Raw genomic sequence first — 10,890 nt, forward strand, 5'->3', positions numbered from 1 at the left:
CTCTGTTTTGATAGAATTCTTCTTTTTTTCTTACACCACAGCTTGCACTGATTGCACCGCATACCCGTCGTTCGTACATATCGTTGGTATATAACTAAGCGAAGGAAATACGTAAAACGTTTTCATTATGATATCCTGCACATCACATATGGTGACTTTTATATTGTATTTACTTAAAGAAAAAAAATATATATGATACTGTGTTGGATAAAAATCTTTTTTGTTGAATTTCCTGACACGACTGCACGTCCAGAAATCCTTTCGACCAATCCTTCCTAAAACGAAAAATTTAATTATTATCGTTAGAAATTCGTAAGATGTTAGTTTTGATGCGAAAAATGAAAAACGTTTTGGCATGCTGAAAGGCGTAATCGCGACGAATGGGGTGATGTGATATCACGGTTGAAACCAGGCGGTCCGGGTACATCTGGTACCGGTCTACCAGAGCGGGCGAGCATTGAACCAGCGAGCGCCACTCGAGAAAACAATAGCGAGCAACGTTCTTGTTCTCTCTCCCTTTCTCTCTCGCTCTCACTGGCTCTCTATCGTCACCCTGAAATCTGGAACCCATGTTGTAGAACCGTTTCATCGGAACCGGAGGCGGTCGATCTCTTTAGTCGGACAAATTTTACAAATCAATACGATCTTGGCTGATGTGTCTTGGCTGATGTTAAAGGTAACGTCTATGTCTATTTATATGATACAAGGAAGAGAAATTTTTATCCTAGCCTTTTTGTATGTGGTAAATATTCGCTTTAAAATAAACGTAACGGTGCTAAGAAAATATTTGTACGACATGCATACATCGGAGAACTTGCCATAAACGTTATAATGGACGGAGATATTGTGTTCTGCATAGCCTATTTAATTTGCAGTGCCCGCATAAAATCCTCCGATCGTTCAGCGATCCAAGCCGACACTTCCGATAACCCGCATGAGTAAGAGTAAACAACCCTTTCGGCCCCAGCTTCTCACATTGTCTCATTGCTCCTATAATTCCTTCGTCCACTCTCCTATCCGACATAGTTGTAACTTTCTATGCAGACTTTACCAGCAATAATTATTCCTAACTTATCTTTCTTAACGTCTAATTAGAACTTTGCGAGTAGAGACTATTTTCAATAGCAAGTTCAACTTTTATTCTTTCAAGCAAGAATTCTAGTTTCTTTCAAACCTGCAAAAGTCACTTGCATCGATGTTCCTCGACGGAATATAGTGTTCCTCTTTGAGGAATTTTGCGGAGGATGTATCTGAAGCTCGGTTATTGCGTCTGCACACGATTATGGATGATCGAGCCACGTCGTGCGTGCCGCGCATACTCCTCCATTCCGAAGTACTCCTTTCTGTGAAGCATGCGGCGTTATCTCGGCTTCCTTGTTGTCCCTTTGATGAAATAAAGCACTATCCGCGGCGAGATCTACCCTACGTTAGTAGTTGCGGTTCCCGGTTTCTCTCTCTTCCTCTCTCCGCGTATGTACACATCGCATATGTGAGGCGAGGGCACAATTCTCGAGTTCTCTCGACGGTGCAGGACACAATGCGGCCCTTACATCTTCATCGAGTACGAGTCGTCGCTTGCATGTAATGCGTTCGCTCTACACTTTCCATACGGATGTACGAGTCTCCAAGCATTTCCTACTACCTCGATTCGGATTCGCTCGGACAACACTCGTGCCGCTTTTCTTTCGATGCCGTGCCGATCCCAAAGAAAAGCGTAATTTGATTTAAGCATGTCCTCGACGTCTCGTTTAAGATGCTTGCTTTACCGATTCCTCGTTTATTACACGGACGTGAAATTTCAAGGCATATTCTCATAAAGTAAAAAGACACAAGAGTCAGCGAAAAACGAAATTTGAATATTAGCCAAAATGTATCGTTTCTTCCAAACCATTTTCCATTCTCTCTCTCTCTCTCTCTCTTTCTCGTTTTTTTTTGTTATGCAACACCGGAGGAGTACAATGTTTTTACAAAATACCAAGCGTTGTTCTCTCTGGTAAAGCCGATGTAAAACGCGTTTGTGTCGGCGGGCGTAGATTCCAATGCACTCGTGCGATCTATGCGGCTGAGAAAAAGAGAAAACGTAAAAACAACGACAAAAAATGAAAGAGGAAAAGAGACAGAGGGAAAGGATCGAGGCGAAAGAGAGAAAGAAAAGGGCGAAAACAAAGAAAGAAGAAACTTTGGTGCACATAACTGGAGGCAGTCCGTTGGGTGGTTGAATCGTGGAGTGGAAGGCAGTGAGAGCCCTTGTACGCCCATGGAGAAGAAGGTCCAGGTGCGCCCTCGCCTCACACGACTCTGCTTCACGGCACATCCGAGTTCTCTTCTCCCTTCGTTCTCTCGCCCTTCCTCGGTTTTTTTCTTTCCCTTTTTCTTCTCTATGCTTCTTCTCCTCTCGATTCTTCCTCCTTTCTTTCCCCCGGTAGCCGGCATTCTCTTACGCACTCTCCCGTCATGGTGTACGCCACGCATTGCTCTCGGGCAACGTAAAAACGCAGCAATCCGTGTTAATGTACGTGACATACGTTGGACGCTCTGTCGGTGTGTACGTGCGATCGAGCGCGCGCGCATTTCTGTATATTCGTACATGGGTGCAGGCACCTAAAGGTAAAGAATAGGGACTGAAGTACCGGCGTGCAAAATGGATGGCGGATGTAAATGCCAAGTAGCCAAGTATACGCCACTCTCTTTCCCGTTTCGTTCTTCTCTCTCTCTCATCTCCCTTGGTTTCGCGTGATTTGCCCTACCCTGTCCTTTTCCCGTTTGTACGTATCGCGCACCTATATATGTATCGTTCTCCTTCTCGTTCCGTACCAACTATGCCGCCTGCATTTGATAAGTACGCATTGGCCGAGTGTGTACGGTCGCTTGCGCGGCGCGAAACCACGCGGAAAGATCAAGCAGCTGCGAATAAATTTTTGTGTACGCTCTGGAGTCTCTCTCTCTTTCTCTCTCTTCTACGAACGAACGGAAGTTAATCAAAAATCGTGCGTTAACCTACCGATTATCTTCTTACCCATGGGATATGTAGTTCATGCGGACGCACGTCAAAGAGCCATCTCTGATTCGATGCAGGAAATAAGAGAATATCGATGTACCTATCGCGATAGTCGAGTCTCGAGACGTCGTTCGATCGATGATGCGACGTTTATCTTTAATTAACGCCTACTAGTCGCGGGACGTAGATTATCTTGAAATTCGTCGACGATGAGAATTGTGCGAGGTAACACGATCTTGCCTGGAAGGAACCGTGGGTGGTCGGTTTTCGTGACGGATCGCAGGAAGGTGAGCTCTTTGCTTGACGCGCACCTCGTTACCGCGTCGGTGGAGACGGGCTCAGACACCGGGATGACGCAGCACCGGCTCCTGGTTACCTCTAGTCCATTGTTCTCCCCGCATTTCTTCTCAGCTCGTGCTCAAGTGCTCGATCGCTACCCTACCTCGAGGCCCGGATCCCTCGGCGTGATTTTAGCCCTGCGTCCGCGTACATCCTTCGTGAATTCGTGCCTAAACGAAATTACAATCTTACTTGGTACACGTCAATAAAAATATCGTTGCTTTGACGGAATTCAGCCACTGCTATTCGAGAGTTCGTTCAAATTCTATCTTGATTCTTCGCGAAGAGAACTTAATCGATCTAGAAATAATTTGATCAATAGGATACAAATCCAAGTGACTCATGGAAAAACATAGATAGACAGATTTGGGTATCTTACATTGCAAAATGTGTCGTTTACCTGGTCTTTAGTAATTACGAACACGAACGCGCAAACGGTTAAGAAACGTTTGAACGTAAGACGAAGGGATTCTGTAGTAGAGTGAGCAGTCGGACAGGAAAAGGGAGGAAGGTGACGAGATGAGACCCCCCGCGAGGTTTCCCGCGCGGGGCACCCGCCTGTCGATAATGTCCCGTACCAGTTACCGACAAGGGGTCCACCTGCAAAGCGCTAGCGATTCCGTGGTTGACCCCCCGTGCGAAACAGACCCCCTACTCGCGTCACGTCGACTCCTTGACTTCGGTTGTCCAGTCTCGCGGAAATAACGATACGTTCGTATGGAAAAAGGAGCGACAAATGCCACCGGTATATCGTCACCCTGTCGTGGGGCGCAGAACGTCGAGTCGCAGCTAGCACGGTTCGCCGCTGGTGGCCTCGCCGTGTGTGGGAACCTCCGATCTCGCGATTTTCCTTCGTCGTTCGAACATAACCTCTTGAGAGTTCACCGAATAGCCGATAGGCATATGCGTATCTGTCACGGCTACCGAAAGTGCGCGCGGGCTTAATTTTTACAAAAGCGCTGCCCGTGCACCCCGTGTGCTACCTTCTGCTCGATAAACAATATACCATCGTGTACGCGCCAACGGGTCGACGAGTGGTCTCCCTGTACAATGCCATCTTATGACATTTTCGAGTTCGACCGTTGTCGTTGAGTGCTTAAGTGCTCGTTATACACACGTCGCGTCAAGCTTTTGTGTCGCAGCAACTGTTTTTTCGGGCGTTGGTTGAGTATGTCCGGGGAGCCAAGTCCGCGCGAGCCTTGTTCTTTACGAGCGAGAATCGAAAATTAATAACGGACCAAGTATACTTTACGGCCGGTAGCTGTACTACAACCTCTATTAATCAAATTGTACGTACGTATCTATATCATATTGTCACGGCGGAGTTAACGTTCGCACGATCGATAGCACAAATGCGATAGCCAACAACAGCGATAGCGATCAACCTTCCAACCAATCAACGACATCTACGGTGAATCATACGACAAAATTTGTAAGTTTTCCGTTCATTGATATTTCTGATAATTTCTTTAACAAGTACGCGTCGATGAATAATCTTATCGATACGTAACGAACAATCCAGACGACTGTGACGAAGATCGACCGATGGTCGTTGTTTGGTAGTTTTTTTCCGATGTGTAAGTTTAAGTTTAAGGGACCGAGAGAGAAAAGAGCGCGAAAAAGAAAGTCTCGGTCAGTAGGTAGAAAGCTGGTTGTCACGGATAAACATTTTCTATCGTCTTCGAGCGATTTACTTCTGGAGGTCAAGCTCGCCCACGCAACCGGCTTTTCTCCAGGGGCGTATCCACGGGGCGTGTTCAGAAAGCGGGTAGGGTGTACCGGAGGCGGAGTCGTTTCCCCACCGTTGCCAACGCGCGATTTTTGCTCTCGGCCAGGAACGTACACGCGTTTTCCATCGTATATATACACGTAAGTGGTTGGTTTCTGGGTCGTGTGAGTAACACCGTGACGTCCCACGTTCGGACACGGGTCACAGACAGTAGGCTTTGCCGAGTTTTCTTCGGTCGATCGCCGGCTAAACGATTTCTTATGCCGCGACATTGAACACTGCGATGTCGAGAATCGAACAAAACCACGCTTCGTTTTTTTTCTTCATTTATTTTCCGTCTTCTCTCTTGACAGAGTGCGCTTCAACGAAGAACAAATCTCGCGAGTGCACCGAGCGACAACGATACTTTCACTCGACTTATCGTCAGGTGTTTCTTAACTCCTTGCCTTACGATGTTTTTTACTAGCTACCTCAGTGAGCCTTATTCCATGCTATGACACTGTGTCAAACGCAAAATATCGAAACGTTACGAAGAATCGAAGCTAAAATCCTAGATAGTTTCTTTCTCCTCTTTGTGCATACCCCCGATTCCTTCGCAGCTGGTAATTACTTCCATGCGCCATCTTTCGATCAAGTTTATTCGTTCTTTACCGACGATTATTCTCTCCAAGTGGAAATCGCGCAAGTTGCCTACATATTTGTTTGCTATGAATCGATGGATATACGTGCTTAGCAAACGCGTGATCGAATTCTCTCGTCGATGAAGTATTTGACGAATCTGTCGAGTTGGGCGATAGAAGAAACAGCAGACAGACTATGGAAGAAACCAGAGGAAACGTTGCTCGTATTTACAATGTCTAGCTTCCACTATAGCCGCGCTATTTAGTTATCGCGGTGGGAAAGTTTATCCACGATATGGTATGATTCGATCGAGCCTCGAGTCGTCCTTTCGATCGATATCAGCATTTAATAATGCATCGAGGAAATATCCATTCGAGGTGGCGCGATCGGCTGCACATAGATACATCTTACATACGGTGAACGAGGGAATATCGCAAATTCCCTGACGGCACGGATGGCAAAGGCATTCTGGCGTAGCAATTACCTGCAGGGCGAGGGAGTCAAGTAGCAATATCTGGACCCGTTATCCAGTTCGGTTATCCCGACTGGAATGCTTTGTGTCGCCGGCAATCTGCATTTCTACCTGTTTGAATGGAAGTCTATGAGATCCGCGGCATGATTTCAAATGAAATCGACTCTTTGTCCCCTGGCCGGAAATTTCCAATTCAATAACGCGCCCAGGGAAACGCTGCAGAAACGACCGATTGATTGATACTCGGAATTGGATGGAACGCGAAAGGATGGAAAAAGTTTTACCGCCGATCGATCGTCGTTCGAGAAATTTCAATGTCTTACGTGCAGCCAACAGTTAATCTTCAATCGATTCATCGCATCTTATTAACGTTATCGTTCAACTTTGCATATCGCACGTTACGAGTACTACGTATAGGGAAACGTTAATAGAATATTTAAAACGTAATGACATGGCGATAAACTTTAAGCCGGATGAATGTCTGAATTGTATTTTAGCAACCGGTGTATTGCTTCCTTTGGTCGGCTTTGGCAGATTTTCTTCCATTGGAACCTATGAATGACTAGTGAAGAACTTGCCCGGCAACCCTTTGCAATGCATTAGAATTTCGCAGCTATCAAGGGAGGAAGGCGACATTAGCATCGAGGCTAAGGACACCCTTGCTTCGCGTTCGCGTCTTATGTTTTCGTCGGCCCGGTATTCATGAACGGGGTTCCGACGTGGGGCATTCGACTTCCTTCTCCTTCATGAATTTACAATCGACCGAAGGAAATGCGCAGACGAAGCTTGCGCGTGCCATTCCCTGAGAAACAGTGCTAAATACCAGAGGCTTCGATGCTCGTTCCATCGTTTTAGGTACGAGTTGTAAGATTTGACATGACGTATACTCAAGGAACAATGGGATAGAGACACTTTTAACGCGATACGTGCATATTTTTATTCTTCTTTGAGAAATTATCACCGACATCGCGGAGACACGTCGCGGCTACTTGGTAGTTGCACGTACATAAGTACTTTTATAGGCTGCACGATAGTCGTCAGAAGCGACTAGAAAGCCGACAGTTTTGCTAATCGTATCGAGCTACGATCCATGGTCCGGCTAATAAGAACGCCGATGTCGAAGGACGAGGGAAAGAGAGAAATAATAACGAGGAAGATAGAGATTGGAGGTTTAGTAGGCGAGGGTGAACGTGGTGAGGGAAAGCGGATGGAGGCTGGAGCCACGTGCTGCTGTCACTGGCACAGATTATATTATATAGGAATGGCAGCGAATAGGTGTAGATATAAGCGTGGAGCGGCAGTTAATAAATATGATAATGGCGGGCGAAGTGAGAGAAAGAGAGGGGTGTGTGGGGTGCGATATGGGATACCAGTGTATAAGAGTGACCACCAGAAGCAGAGGCCTGTCACCGTCAGGACCTCTCGTATGTCATGCGACGCACGCACCTATACATACATACACATACAAAGTGGCGACACGCGCGCGATGACAGCATCGAGCGTGGAACGCGCGCTACTATCTTTTTCTTCCATTTTTCTGTCCTTTGCTCCGTTATCGTTATAATCGTTGACGCGATTACTCGATTCCAATGACGGGTATTTCGATGAAAAAGCTGGCTGTCTTCCTTAAATTTCTCAACTTTTTTTATTTTTAGGAACTGTTTTAGTTTGCGTTTCTACGACACGTTCGTTCGATCGATATATCAACGCGTACCGCGTTTGCAGAGTCGTAGTAGGTGTCGGAATCGTAAACGTCCTATCCAATCGTCTTGATAAAAGCATTCGATGCGATTATCGTGCGATCGACAGGACATGCCTGTTCTCCTTCGCCTCAGATCTCTCGGAAGAGCTACAAATTACACCACGGGAGATCACACGACCTAGGAAATACATGGAAAGGCAAAATCGTTGAAGGGTCATCGTCGTCGTCGCTGGTGGCAGTAATTCGCGAAATTTCATAATATCACGACGAACCGTTGGAGCAGGAAAGGAAAAAAAGAGCGAAGAATACGGCCGGTTTCCCCTCGGCTTTCATTAATCTCACTTCCTCCGCGGAAGTCGGAAACAGTTTTCTGCTGTGCAACCTTTCCCTTTTGACCCGGTAAATTGCGCGCGCGCGGGCGGGCGTACGCACGCCAGCCACGTCGTGTACCTGTATCCGCTCTTCCAGGAGCAATTAGTCACGGTGCTCTTGATAAATCGCCGGAATCCTACCCCCGTGGGGTTAAGTCCCGGCTGTAGACCCTCGGCAAATATCCAATAACAGCCGTCCGACTCCTGGCGGTCGCTTCGTCTCTCTACGTGTATAACCCGGGTATTAACCTTCACCTATCGAGGAGATCGGCTTACCTTAATAATCGTAGAGCTACACCGTCGCAGTCTAAGGGGGTTACGACGTTACGAGGCCAGCAACACGCGGCGCTGGCTCGCGCAAGGGTGTTTCCATGGCACTAGTCGCAAGGCTGGTTCGTTCCGCACCATGAGAAACAGGTACGATCAAAAATCGTCGGAGATGTAATGAAACATTCTTAACCTCTTCTCTCTTGGATGGAACGTTGGATAGGAGGAGCGAGGGTATCGTTCGTTGCATTTGATAGGGGCGTTGATTTCTCCACGTGGACGAGCAATTGCTCGAGTTTCTGAGAATCATATAGATATCTTTGCCATTTCTTAATTCTACGATACGCGATATGGATGACTACGACGAGTTGATAACGATGAAAAACGATATAGGTTTCTTAGAGGTGAATCAGACTACGAAGTATTCGAAGACTGCGAAGCATCTTTAGAAATTCTGGAAATTCTTAGAATTTTATTCATACTTTTTCCCCGAGTTTGCGTCTTCTTATTTGCACGAGGGACGTTAAAAAATAGACCGAGTCGGATAATACAAAGGAAACAGCCGCCTCGGCATTCCGATGACTCGCCGAATCTCGACGATCGGCGCTTTCGGACTCGTGTCAATCCGTGCCCCATTCAGATGTATTCGATTCTTTGTGCAACCCCTGGCAGGTTAACAGGAAGAGGAGGGAGGAAAGAAAGAGAAACACAGAGAAGATGGGATAGGATAGGATCGACACACGTTTCGGCGTATTCCACACAACATGCTCGTTCCTTTGAATAAGTATCGTTTTATTAATATCTCTGTCGTTATTTACAAAACTTTGTAATAATCTCTAATTTTCTTCACCGTCACACGCTACTCGCTATTCGTCAATCGTTATACTTTTACGCTTTTGTGTACCTGTGTACGTATGTACCGTGTAATCAGTGTGTACATGTATGCGCGTCCTTGTGTGTGTGCTTGTGTGTATGTGTGTTATATTAATGTCAATAACGCTCGAGTTTGCTAAATCGTTTACAGTAGAACGTGAATGTTCCTTACCGGTGTCACGGATCGAATTTCTGTTTGGCACGCGTTACGCCAGATGCGATGGTCCTTGCGAGGTTCCTCTTGGTCTGGGCGCCAAGACCTACACGTTGTTACACTGACCCGCGACAGGCCTAAGGAGACACCATAAACCGAATCTGTTCAGTTTCGTTTCTCTTCACACAAACATTTTCGGTTTACGGATAGTCCTTACGTTCGTTGTACGCTCTTACCTATTATGAAGAAAGCGGGTGTCTGGCGAGATAACAGGCTTTTCCCATGAACAAGGATGTCCACGAGCCACATTTGCTTTTCTTTGTCTTTGCAGTTTCGTTTATCAACCAATGGGCATCGCGGATCGTTGCCCTCGCTTTTCCACCGAAAAGCGTGGACGACGAATACGCGTTCTAAATTCAAAAGGACACACCGACACCGAGCTTTCCTCCTTGGTGGTACGAGACGGGTCCGGACAGTTTTTCTTCTGATCTTTTGTAATAAAAAACATAACTGTGACCAATAAACCCAATTTTCTACCGAATCTTTTGCTTATCGCTTAAAATTACGCGACACCGGCGTCGTCGTCGAAATTCACCGCTTTTCAACATTGGAGCCGACTTCTACCACTTCTTTTTATAATTCTTTCTCGCGTCGTCTTCGTCGCGTATGCGCCTAAACACCAGCATACCACACATTATATTTACACCATCGGATTCACACCTGTGACCTCGTTATCACAGCGCGCACGCCGCCTTTTTTCTCTCTTACTCGCTCTCTCTCTCTCTCGCTCGCTCTCTCTCGCTCTCGCTCTCTCGCTCTTCTTTTTACATTCGGCACGTTTTGTTTTCATCGTCTTCATCGTCGTTGTCGACCGTGGAAAATCGATTCTCTCTTCTGCGGAAGCAAACCGCGTCACAATTTCGCGACGGATGCGAGAAATACGCCGTAATATACATCTCTAACTATGTACACGCGTGTCTCTGGCTCGACGTATCCGCCTGAAACACGCTCGCGACACGGTTTCATCGTTTCCATGCGAAGAGAAAGAAAGGAAACGTTGGATCCGAGTCGTTCAATTGAACAAACCACGCGCTTGGTCGATTAATCTGTTTCGACTCTTACGACTCTAATGTAAGTCATGCTCGTGCTCTTTCACCTCCGCCTTTTTCGACTCTGCCGCTCGGAATCGTGAAAATTGAAAGAATACTATTTCACTACGTGATTCGCGGATGTACCTCCGACTGGCAGCCGATTGGTCGATCTTTTACCGCTCATCCTTTTCACCACGAATAGATTCTCTTCCACCGAGTCATTCGCTCGTAGAATCCAAGAAATCGTGGTTCGCGTTTCAAAGAAAATCGCGG

Source organism: Bombus pascuorum, chromosome 12, assembly GCF_905332965.1.
Source record: "Bombus pascuorum chromosome 12, iyBomPasc1.1, whole genome shotgun sequence".
Lineage (NCBI taxonomy): Eukaryota > Metazoa > Arthropoda > Insecta > Hymenoptera > Apidae > Bombus > Bombus pascuorum.